The sequence below is a fragment of the Aegilops tauschii genome, chromosome 5 (assembly GCF_002575655.3).
Source record: "Aegilops tauschii subsp. strangulata cultivar AL8/78 chromosome 5, Aet v6.0, whole genome shotgun sequence".
In the NCBI taxonomy this organism is placed as follows: Eukaryota; Viridiplantae; Streptophyta; class Magnoliopsida; order Poales; family Poaceae; genus Aegilops; species Aegilops tauschii.
This window is the reverse complement of record NC_053039.3, coordinates 471,556,145-471,568,072: the sequence shown is the minus strand read 5'-3', so window position 1 is coordinate 471,568,072 and position 11,928 is coordinate 471,556,145.

Sequence of the window (11,928 nt, the reverse complement as noted above, 5' to 3'; positions counted from 1 at the left end):
AGAAAAAAAATCAAAGAGAAGGATTCATCGTGTTTTACGATACGGAGCCACCGCCAAGCCCTAATCTCTCTCGGGAGGGCTGATCTAGAGTCCGTTCGGGGCTCCGGAAAGGGGAATCCGTCGCCATCGTCATCAGCAACCATCCTCCATCACCAATTTCATGATGCTCACCACCGTGCGTGAGTAATTCCATCGTAGGCTTGCTGGACGGTGATGGGTTGGATAAGATTTATCATGTAATCGAGTTAGTTTTGTTAGGGTTTGATCCCCAGTATCCATTGTGTTCTGAGATTGATGTTGCTATGACTTTGCTATGCTTAATGCTTGTCACTAGGGCCCGAGTGTCATGATTTCAAATCTGAACCTATTATTTTTCCATGAATATATGTGAGTTCTTGATCCTATTTTGCAAGTCTATAGTCACCTACTATGTGTTATGATCCGGCAACCCCGAAGTGACAATAATCGGGACCACTCCCAGTGATGACCATAGTTTGAGGAGTTCATGTATTCACTATGTGTTAATGCTTTGGTCCGGTACTCTATTAAAAGGAGGCCTTAATATCCCTTAGTTTCCAATAGGACCCCGCTGCCACGGGAGGGTAGCACAAAAGATGTGATGCAAGTTCTTTTCCATAAGCACGTATGACTATATTCGGAATACATGCCTACATTACATTGATGAATTGGAGCTAGTTCTGTGTCACCCTATGTTATAACTGTTGCATGAATAATCGCATCCGACATAATTCTCCATCACCGATCCAATGCCTACGAGCTTTTCACATATTGTTCTTCGCTTAGTTACTTTTCTGTTGCTACCGTTCCTATCATACTACTTTCCTACTAAATAATTTGCTACAGATATTAAGTTATCCAGATGTGGTTGAATTGACAACTCAACTGCTAATACTCGAGAATATTCTTTGGCTCCCCTTGTGTCGAATCAATAAATTTGGGTTGAATACTCTACCCTCGAAAACTGTTGCGATCCCCTATACTTGTGGGTTATCAAGACTATTTTCTGGTGCCGTTGCCGGGGAGCATAGCTCTATTCTTTGAGTCACTTGGGATTTATATCTGCTGATCACTATGAGGAACTTGAAAGACGAGAAAACCAAAATTTATCCCTCAACTACGAGGGGAGGTAAGGAACTGCCCTCTAGCTCTGCACTTGATTCACCTTCTGTTTTGAGTAAGCTTGCGACACCTAAACCTGCTTCTGCTATTAATTCTGATATGTTGCATGTTATTGATGATGCCACTTCTCCTATGCATGATACTTATGATGAAACTACTTCTATGCTTGATACTACTGTGCCACTAGGTGAATTTCTGGATGAGCAACTTGCTAGGGCTAGAGAGAATGAAATTATTGAAACTGATAATATTGATGAAAGTGATGATGAAGATTCTCCCCCTAGATCTGAATTGCCTGTTGTGCCTAAGGGTTATGTTATGGATGAAGAAACTGCTACAGACTTTCTTGCTTGCAATGATAGAAATGATCTTAAGAAATTATTAGCTAAGTTGAAAGAAAAATCTTTGAATGCTAGAATGAAATATGATCCTGCTTATGCTACTTCACCTATGTTTGTTACTGATAAGGATTATGATTTCTTTGTTGATCCTGAGATAATTACTCTGGTTGAATCTGATCCTTTTTATGGCTATGAATCTGAAACTGTTGTGGCACATCTTACTAAATTAAATGATATAGCCACCCTATTCACTAATGATGAGAAAACTCGTTACTACTATATCCTTAAATTATTTCCGTTCTCCTTAAAGGGTGATGCTAAGACATGGTTTAATTCTCTTGATCCTGGTTGTGTGCGTAGTCCCCAGGATATCATTTATTACTTCTCTGCTAAATATTTCCCTGCTCATAAGAAACAAGCTGCTTTAAGGGATATATATAATTTTGTGCAAATTGAAGAAGAGAGTCTACCACAAGCTTGGGGGAGGCTTCTCCAATTACTTAATGCTTTGCCTGATCATCCTCTCAAGAAAAATGAAATATTGATATCTTTTATAATGGACTAACCGATGCTTCCAGAGACCACCTGGATAGTTGCGCTGGTTGTGTTTACAGGGAAAGAACTTTTGATGAAGCTGAAATTCTATTGAATAATATGTTGACTAATGAAAACAATTGGACACTTCCTGAACCAACTCCTAAGCCAACTCCGAAGAAAAGGGGTGTTCTATTTCTCAGTCCTGAAGATATGCAAGAGGCAAAGAAATCTATGAGAGAGAAAAGGTATTAAAGCTGAAGATGTTAAGAATTTACCTCCTATTGAAGAAATTCATGTCTTAATTTGCTGCCTGTTGAAGAAATACATGGTCTTGATAACCCGACACAGGTAGTAAAGGTAAATTCTCTCTATAGATATGATAAAGCTGAAATCCCTCCTACTAAGTTTGCTAGCCAATGCTTAGATGAGTTTGATAATTTTATGGTTAAGCAAGAAGACTTCAATGCTTATTTTGGTAGACAATTAAAACGCAATGCTTATATGATTGAACACTTGAGTGATTATATGTCTAGAGTTAAAGGTGAACTTAAACTCATTAGTAAACATGCTTCTATGGTTACCACTCAAGTAGAACAAGTGCTTAAAGCTTTGAATGATTTGCTCAATGAATTAAATAATAAGAAGAATGATAATGATGTTAGAGTTGTGACTAGAGGGGGTAAAATGACTCAGGAACCTTTGTATCCGGAGGGCCACCCTAAGAGAATTGAGCAAGATTCTCAGAGAACTAATGTAGATTCACCTAGTCCTTCTAAGAAGAAGAAAAAGAAAATGATAGGACTTTGCATGCTTCTAGTGAACCTGTTGTTGACACACCTGAGAATCCCAATGATATTTCTATTTCTGATGCTGAAACACAATCTGGTGATGAACATGAACCTAGTGATAATGTTAATGATGATGTTCATGTTGATGCTCAACCTAGTAATGATAATGATGTAGAGATTGAACCTGTTGTTGATCTTGCTAACCCATAAATCAAAGAATCAACGTTATGATAAGAGACTTTGTTGCTAGGAAGCACGGTAAAGAAAGAGAGCCATGGGTTCAGAAACCCATGCCTTTTCCTCCTAAACCATCCAAGAAAAAGGATGATGAGGATTTTGAGTGGTTTGCTGAAATGATTAGACCTATCTTTTTGCGTATGCGTTTGACTGATATGCTCAAAATGAATCCTTATGCTAAGTATATGAAAGAAATTGTTACAAATAAAAGAAAGATACCGGAAGCTGAAATTTCCACCATGCTTGCTAATTATAACAAAAAACGAATCGACCTACCGGGCCATGTCCGGCTAGGACTCTGGCCCGGCCGGCCTTTATAAGCCGCAAGGCCGCCCCGCCAGCCCAAGCCGCCAGCCCCCGCGAAACCCTAGCGCCGCCGCCCCGATCTGCCGCCCCGCACGACGCCGGAGCCGCCGCCGCCGTCCCGCCACCCGAGGTTGACCGCCGCCGCCACCGGTTTTCTCCGGAAAACCGTGCGCGTTTTTTTAGAAAACCCCGGTTTATTTTTTTGTTATTAGATCGGTTTTATTTTTTTCGGTTTAGCCTATTTCGCGGACGTTCGTCCGTACGTTCGTTTTAACGAACGGTTTTCGTCGTTTAACCGCAGACAGCGAACGTTCGTTCGTTAGCCTGTTCGCAGTTTTTCTTTTTCTCGGATTTATCGCGATTATTTTCGATCGCGATTTCAGATCTGTTTTTCGTTTTAGTATATCTTTTCGCTCGTTTATCGGAATCAGGCGATTCTAGCGCCTAGAGTTTCGTCTCGGAGAACCCAATGTTGCCTGTATTTTTGGATATCCTGGAGTACCCGTGTGATCATCCTATGGACCGCCACCCAGACTCAAAGGGATCATGAGATTATTCATGCTAGAAACTTCCGTGTGCAGCCACAAGCTATTATGGGCTCTAGCATAGTTGAGTAGGTTACATGACCTCTTGAAGAGGTGGGCTAGCATATGTAGGGGAAAGTAGGTGTAACTGTCCACCCGGAGTAAAGAGTATTGTTTCTGAAAGACTGTGTCTCGGTCATCCGTTTCTCAAACACCATGTAGTGCGAGAAATTGAGCGGAGGCGATCGAGTCTTGTGGGGAAAAGTGCGCAAACCTCTGCAGAGTGTACAATCTAATCATGGTTAGCCGTGTCCCTGGTTATGGACATCTTGAGTATCTAGTTCTTGGATTATCATGTGAATCTCATCATCATGTTACTTAATTTAATTTGATTGGGTTAATCACGTTCTTAATTGGGATTGAGTTGGAGGTACCTTCTCAATGTTTAACAACCACCATGATAGTTAAATAAAATTTATTCCTTTGTGGTAGGGAAAATTGGCTTTTCGCAAAACTGTAACCATAGAGCTTTCCACCAGCCAAACATGCATGTAGTGATAACATTATTCTGTTCATTACTCTCTATGTGTTACATTGCCAGCATATTCCATGTGCTGACCCGTTTTCGGGCTGCAACGTATCATGTTGCAGACTTTTCAGACGACGAGTAAGGTGGCATAGGTCGTGGTCTTATACTCAGTGATGTCGTTGGAGTTGATGGACTCACTTTATCTTCCAATTCCGCTGTTATCGTTTTAGATGGCCTTAAGCCGTATTTATTGTATTAAGTTCTCTTTTGAGACATTTGATGTAATAAGTGTGTGATTGCTACCTTGTTATATATCCTTCAAGTACTGTGCGTGTCAGCATTACCGATCCAGGGATGACACTGATGCACAGAGACTAGACTGTTTGAGGTCTGGTCGCTACAAAGATGGTATCAGAGCACACGCCGACTGTAGGACACGACCACTAAGCTAAAGCCCTAGATTACTACTCTCTTCTCATTTCTGACTCCTCTCCTCTCTTCCACTCTTTTAGGATGGCGGATGCAAGGAACAAGTTCGCGCAACCGGATGAGGATACACCTTTTGGACGACACTTGATGGAAGTTACTAAGTACCTGAACATCGGAATACCAAGCTTCACCGGAACCTACAACGCCATACTACCAGAAGAGTAGCGCTGGATGATTCAAGTTCAAGTTCCAGGAAGGACGTTCATGCCAGTCACTGAGCCCATAGAGTTTTCCTTTGATGCACCAACCTGGAGTTTAGGAAAGAGCATGGCAGCCCACATCACCATGGGACACATTGGAGAAGTGTACCACAATGATCTCAAAGATACTATCTATCAGATTTGTGGGCGCCAAGACGAGCAATGGGAGATGATCAGTACCAGGAAGGATAGATCTATTGCAGCTTTCATTCAGGAGTTAAACCAGCACATTTGTTGCCAGGAGAACCAGATGTGCGCAGACATGATAGAACTGAAGAAGTCAAAGACAAGGATCATGGAACTGGAGGAAGAACTCAAGGCTACACGCGAGGATTATATGGAGGAAATCATCGCACTAGTGGAGAAGAATGGCGACCTGACAAAGAAGCTAGGAATTTTCATGGGAGACCCAGCACCAAGAGGAGATGATGACGATTCTACTTGCCCGGAGAACTACATCATCATCGACGACACCGACTCGGACCCCAGTGATGATGATTGGGAGGATGAAGCCGGAGCAGATATCATGGAGTCTTCGACTGAGCAATTTTTCTAGTAGACCACCAAATTAGTAGTATTCCACCATGTATATAGTATAGTCCAAGCACTTTGTAATGATAGTTAGATCGATTGTATGCCTTGTATGAATTGATTGGAGTGATATGATTGTGTTTGTCTCATGTGCATATGGGTAGTTTTTTCCCTCTAGACCTCATTCTATCCTATTTTCTCATCTTTTCTAAACCCATCAGATGCCTCCGAGACGCGACACTGGATTTGTTTTCCCACCGGAGATCACTCAATTGATTCAGCAGCAAAATGCCTTGATGCAAGTGCTAGTTCAGAACCAAGGCAACAACAACAACAACAACACACCACCACCACCACCTGTTGATCACTTAGCCCGTTTTCTTAGGCTGAATCCGCCGGTGTTCTCCAGTACCACCGAGCCGATTGTGGTAGATGATTGGCTCCGCAAGGTTGGAAGGGAGCTGACCACTGCAGGATGCACAGATGCGGAGAGAGTGCGTTTTGCCGCACATCAGCTTGATGGACCCGCAGCATCATGGTGGGAGAATTACACAGCCACTCACCCCATTGACACTGTCACATGGGACCAGTTTCAGCAAGCTTTCCGTACTGCCCACGTTTCAGCAGGAGCTATGGCCATGAAGAAGCGTGAGTTTCGCAACTTACGCCAAGGAGGACGTACCGTTGGCCAATACGTGGAGGATTTCAGTAAGTTAGCACGTTATGCCCCAGATGACGTTGCTACGGATGCAGCTAAGCAGGTGAAGTTTCTGGAAGGACTGAATGATGAGCTGAGCATGCAGTTGATGGTGGCATCTTTTAACAACTACGAGGAGTTGGTAGATAGAGCTCTCATGATTGAAGGGAAGCAACAGCAGATTGAGAGTCGTAAGAGGAAGTATGGACCAGGAAAGGATGAGTAAAGGAAAAGCCAAGGGATTTCGTGAGGATGAGCACGATACCTTATGGTTTGAGGATCGCGCTTATGTGCCCAATGATCCGGAGATCAGGAAGTTGATCTTGCAAGAGGCCCATGATTCACCATATTCGATTCACCCAGGAAATACCAAGATGTACCTGGATTTAAAGGACAGTTTCTGGTGGACCGGAATGAAGAAGGATATTGCGGAGTATGTAGCAGTTTGTGATGTATGTCAGAGAGTAAAGGCAGAGCATCAGAAGCCAGCAGGATTGCTACAACCATTGCCGATACCCGAATGGAAGTGGGATAAGCTAGGCATGGATTTTATCACAGGATTGCCCAGGACTCGTTCAGGCTATGACTCGATATGGGTTGTAGTCGATTGTTTGACGAAGGTAGCTCATTTCATCCCAGTAAAGACCACTTATACAAGTGCTAAGTTGGCAAAGATATACCTGACCAGGATCGTATGTCTGCATGGAGTTCCGAGGACCATTGTATCAGATAGAGGAACCCAGTTTACTTCGAAGTTTTGGAATCAATTGCACGAAACTTTGGGTACCAGGCTAGAGTTCAGTACAGCCTTTCATCCACAGACAGACGGACAGACCGAGAGAGTCAATCAGATTTTGGAGGACATGCTGAGAGCTTGTGCGCTAGATTATGGATCTAGTTGGGACGACAATTTGCCGTATGCAGAGTTCTCTTACAACAACAGTTATCAATCCAGTTTGAAGATGGCCCCTTTCGAAGCTCTGTACGGAAGGAAGTGCAGGACACCGTTGTTGTGGGATGGAGTTGGAGACCGCCAGTTGTTTGGACCAGATTTGATTAAAGAGTCTGAACAGAAGGTGAAGTTGATTCGCGATAGGCTCAAGGTAGCCCAGTCCAGGCAGAAGAGTTATGCGGATTCTAAACACAAGGAGACAATTTACGAAGTCAGAGATAGAGTTTATCTTCGAGTATCACCACTTCGAGGAGTGAAGCGCTTTGGAGTTAAAGGGAAACTTAGCGCCACGTTTTGTAGGACCATACAAAGTTTTGGAGCGTATGGGAGAAGTTGCTTACAAGTTGGAATTGCCCGAAGGATTGTCGGGAGTTCACGATGTGTTCCATGTTTCTCAGCTGAAGAAGTGCCACGCAGAGATGGCTCAGATACCACTGAGAGATACAGTGCCACTGGAAGCAATTCAGCTGGATAGCGATTTGACCTATGAGGAGAAACCAGTCAAGATTCTCGAATATGCCAGCAGAGTCACCCGCAGCAAGGTTATCAAGTTTTGAAAAGTTCAGTGGAGTCACCATACCGTGGATGAAGCCACCTGGGAGCGAGAGGAAGATCTACGGAAGGACCACTCTCACCTATTTTCTAGCCAACCCGAATCTCGAGGGCGAGATTCATCTTAAGGGGGGTAGGTTTGTAACATCCCAAATTTTCAATTTGGAATGTTATACATTAGATCATCATGCATAACATATTTTATTGCATTTTATTTTGCGATCCTAGAAATTCTACGCAACTCAAGGACCCACGGAGAGAGTTGGGGATTTCGTTATTTTCATATTTGGGTTTTCTCAAATTTTGAAAATAGGATCATTTGTTTTAATTATTTTCTCTCCGAAAATATTTCATATCAAATATATGAGAGGGGATAAAATGACTTCTCCACAAATAATGAAATATTGGAGGAAAAATATTAAAAACAAATATGTGATTTTATTTGGGTTTTATTTGGTTTTATTTGAATTAGGAAAAATATGCGTTTTTCAAAATTGCATTTTAGGCCCAAATAAATGTTCATCTTGTCCGGCTTATTTTTAGAGGACGGAAAAATTTATTCCTGGATTTTTGGAGTCCGTTTAGTATTTCTTTTCTTTCTTTTTCTGCACGTCCGATTTAAAAAAAAAACGAACCGACCTACCGGGCCGTGTCCGGCTAGGACTCTGGCCCGGCTGGCCTTTATAAGCCGCGAGGCCGCCCCGCTAGCCCAAACCGCCTGCCCCCGCGAAACCCTAGCGCCGCCGCCCCGATCCGCCGCCTCGCCCGACGCCGGAGCCGCCCCTGCCGCCGTCGTCCCGCCACCCGAGGTTGACCGCCGCCGCCGCCGGTTTTCTCCTGAAAACCGTGCGCGTTTTTTTAGAAAACCTCGTTTTATTTTTTTTGTTATTAGATCGGTTTTATTTTTTTCGGTTTAGCCTATTTCGCGGACGTTTGTCCGTACGTTCGTTTTCACGAACGGTTTTCGTCGTTTAACCGCAGACAGCGAACGTTCGTTCGTTAGCCTGTTCATCAGTTTTTCTTTTTCTTGGATTTTTCGCGATTATTTTCGATCGCGATTTCAGATCTGTTTTTCGTTTTAGTATATCTTTTCGCTCGTTTATTGGAATCAGGCGATTCAAGCGCCTATAGTTTCGTCTCGAAACCCTCTTTCTGATTAACCAACTCAAACAAGTTTTTGCTACTGTAAAATTTGACTTAGGTCCAGATTAGTAAACGAAGCTTCTTTCTTTTGCCGTTTGAGTTCGTTGCTTCGTTCGATTTGATTCTTTTTTGCAAACTGGAGTTTTTAAGTTGAACTTTCTGGTTAGATCTCTTATTTTGAGTTTTATCCGTGCACCCTTGATTGGTTGCTTATGTATGTATTGTTTGTTTACGATAGAGTACCCGGAGTGCGAAGCGTGCTACTACGAGTCTCTAGGTTTCACGGATCATCAGCAAGGCAAGTAACACTTTGATCATACCTCTTTACCACCCGGTTTTATTGCATTAGATCAATCCTCAAACTATTGCATGATTAGGATCTGATTAAAATGTGGATTTTGGGAATTAGATGTGGTAGTACCTATTGCCCTGCTTATATCAAACCATTGGGAGTTACTTCTACGTTTGCTTATATTGCTATGCTATGCTCGTAGACGTGGATTGGGTTTGAGAGTTTTCCATGACAGATGTGAGATTGTTAATTAATGGTTCAACTTAAGGTGGTTACTTTAATTTACATCTGGGTGGATTGAGGCACCTGGAGAACCCAGTGTTGCCTGTATTTTTGGATATCCCGGAGTACCCGTGTGATCATCCTATGGACCGCCACCCAGACTCAAAGGGATCATGAGATTATTCATGCTATAAACTTCCGTGTGCAGCCACAAGCTATTATGGGCTCTAGCATAGTTGAGTAGGTTACATGACCTCTTGAAGAGGTGGGCTAGCAGATGTAGGGGAAAGTAGGTGTAACTGTCCACCCGGAGTAAAGAGTATTGTTTCTGAAAGACTATGTCTCGGTCATCCGTTTCTCAAACACCATGTAGTGCGAGAAATCAAGCGGAGGCGATCGAGTCTTGTGGGGAAAAGTGCGCAAACCTCTGCAGAGTGTACAATCTAATCATGGTTAGCCGTGTCCCCGGTTATGGACATCTTGAGTATCTAGTTCTTGGATTATCATGTGAATCTCATCATCATGTTACTTAATTTAATTTGATTGGGTTAATCACGTTCTTAATTGGGATTGAGTTGGAGGTACCTTCTCAATGTTTAACAACCACCATGATAGTTAAATAAAATTTATTCCTTTGTGGTAGGGAAAAATTGGCTTTTCGCAAAACTGTAACCATAGAGCTTTCCACCAGCCAAACATGCATGTAGTGATAGCATTATTCTGTTCATTACTCTCTATGTGTTACATTGCCAGCATATTCCATGTGCTGACCCGTTTTCGGGCTGCAACGTATCATGTTGCAGACTTTTCAGACGACGAGTAAGGTGCCATAGGTCGTGGTCTTATACTCAGTGATGCCGTTGGAGTTGATGGACTCACTTTATCTTCCAAGCCTTCCGCTGTTATCGTTTTAGATGGCCTTAAGCCGTATTTATTGTATTAAGTTCTCTTTTGAGACATTCGATGTAATAAGTTTGTGATTGCTACTCTGTTATAAGTCCTTCAAGTACTGTGCGTGTCAGCATTATCGATCGAGGGATGACACTGATGCACAGAGATTAGACTGTTTGAGGTCTGTTCGCTACAATGCTCCATTAAAAGAAACTATGTTAGAACTGCTTTATGTGATCTTGGATCCAGTGTTAGTGTTATGCCTCTCTCTTTATATCGTAGACTTGATTTGAATAAGTTGACACCTACTGAAATATCTTTGCAAATGGCCGATAAATCAACTGCTATACCTGTCGGTATTTGTGAGGACGTGCATGTTGTGGTTGCAAACGTCACTATTTTAACGGACTTTGTTATTCTTGATATTCCTCAGGATGATAGTATGTCTATTATTCTTGGAAGACCCTTTTTGAATACTGCAGGGGCTGTTATTGATTGCAACAAAGGCAATGTCACTTTTCATGTCAATGGTAATGAGCATACGGTACACTTTCCGAGGAAACAACCTCAAGTCCATAGTATCAATTCTATTGGAAAAATTCCATCGATTATTTTTGGAGGTTTTGAATTTCCTCTACCTACTGTCAAGAAGAAATATGATATTCTTATTATTGGGGACGTGCATATCCCCGTTGAGGTAACATAGTGTTATTCGAAATTTCTCCGGTTTCATGTTATTCGAAATAAGGTTGTTAACAAGACCTGATCAACCTTGTTAGTGGATTCCTTTTGATGAGCATGAGATGGATGAAGTTAGAAAGCACAACCTTCTGTACCCTCCTTTTACTTTCTGTTATTTAGATTAAATAAAAAAATAGTATTTTCTGTCAGTTTTCTGAATTATCCGTGCAATAAAAAATACCCCGAAAATAAAAGTTCTCCAAATGCCCTGAAATTGAAATATGATTTTTTCTGGAATATTTGAGAATATCTGGCACTGAGAACACAGCAGGGGGAGCAAGCACCTGGCCACGAGGGTCCAGGGCGCGCCCCCTGCCTCGTGGGCCCATGGTGGCTCCCCTCCACTTATCCCAGCATCCACACACTCCTTCTTCCCAAAAAACCATCAACCAGCTCAAGCACGAGTTCTAGCTCATTTTGCTGCGATTTTCGATCTCCTTGCTCAAAGCTCCATTCACAAAACTGCTATGGGGGATTGTTCTTCGGTATGTAACTCCTCCAATGGTCCAATTAGTTTTTGTTCTAGTGCCTTATTCATTGCAAATTTTTGTTGCTTAGGTGACCCTGTTCTTGAGCTTGCATGTCAAAATTTATATGGTCCCGAGTAGTTCTAATGCATGATATAGTTTCTAGGCACTTGTGGGAGTAGTTGCTATCAATCTTGTTGAGTTTGGTTCACTTTTATTTCGAGTTACTAAAAAATTCAGAAATTTTTCCGAGGAAGAAATATGTTTAGGAAATTGTACCAAGGTGGTTCTTCAAGGAAGCAAGGACCCAGGCCCGCAATACGCGATGCGGACGATGAACCACCAAGAG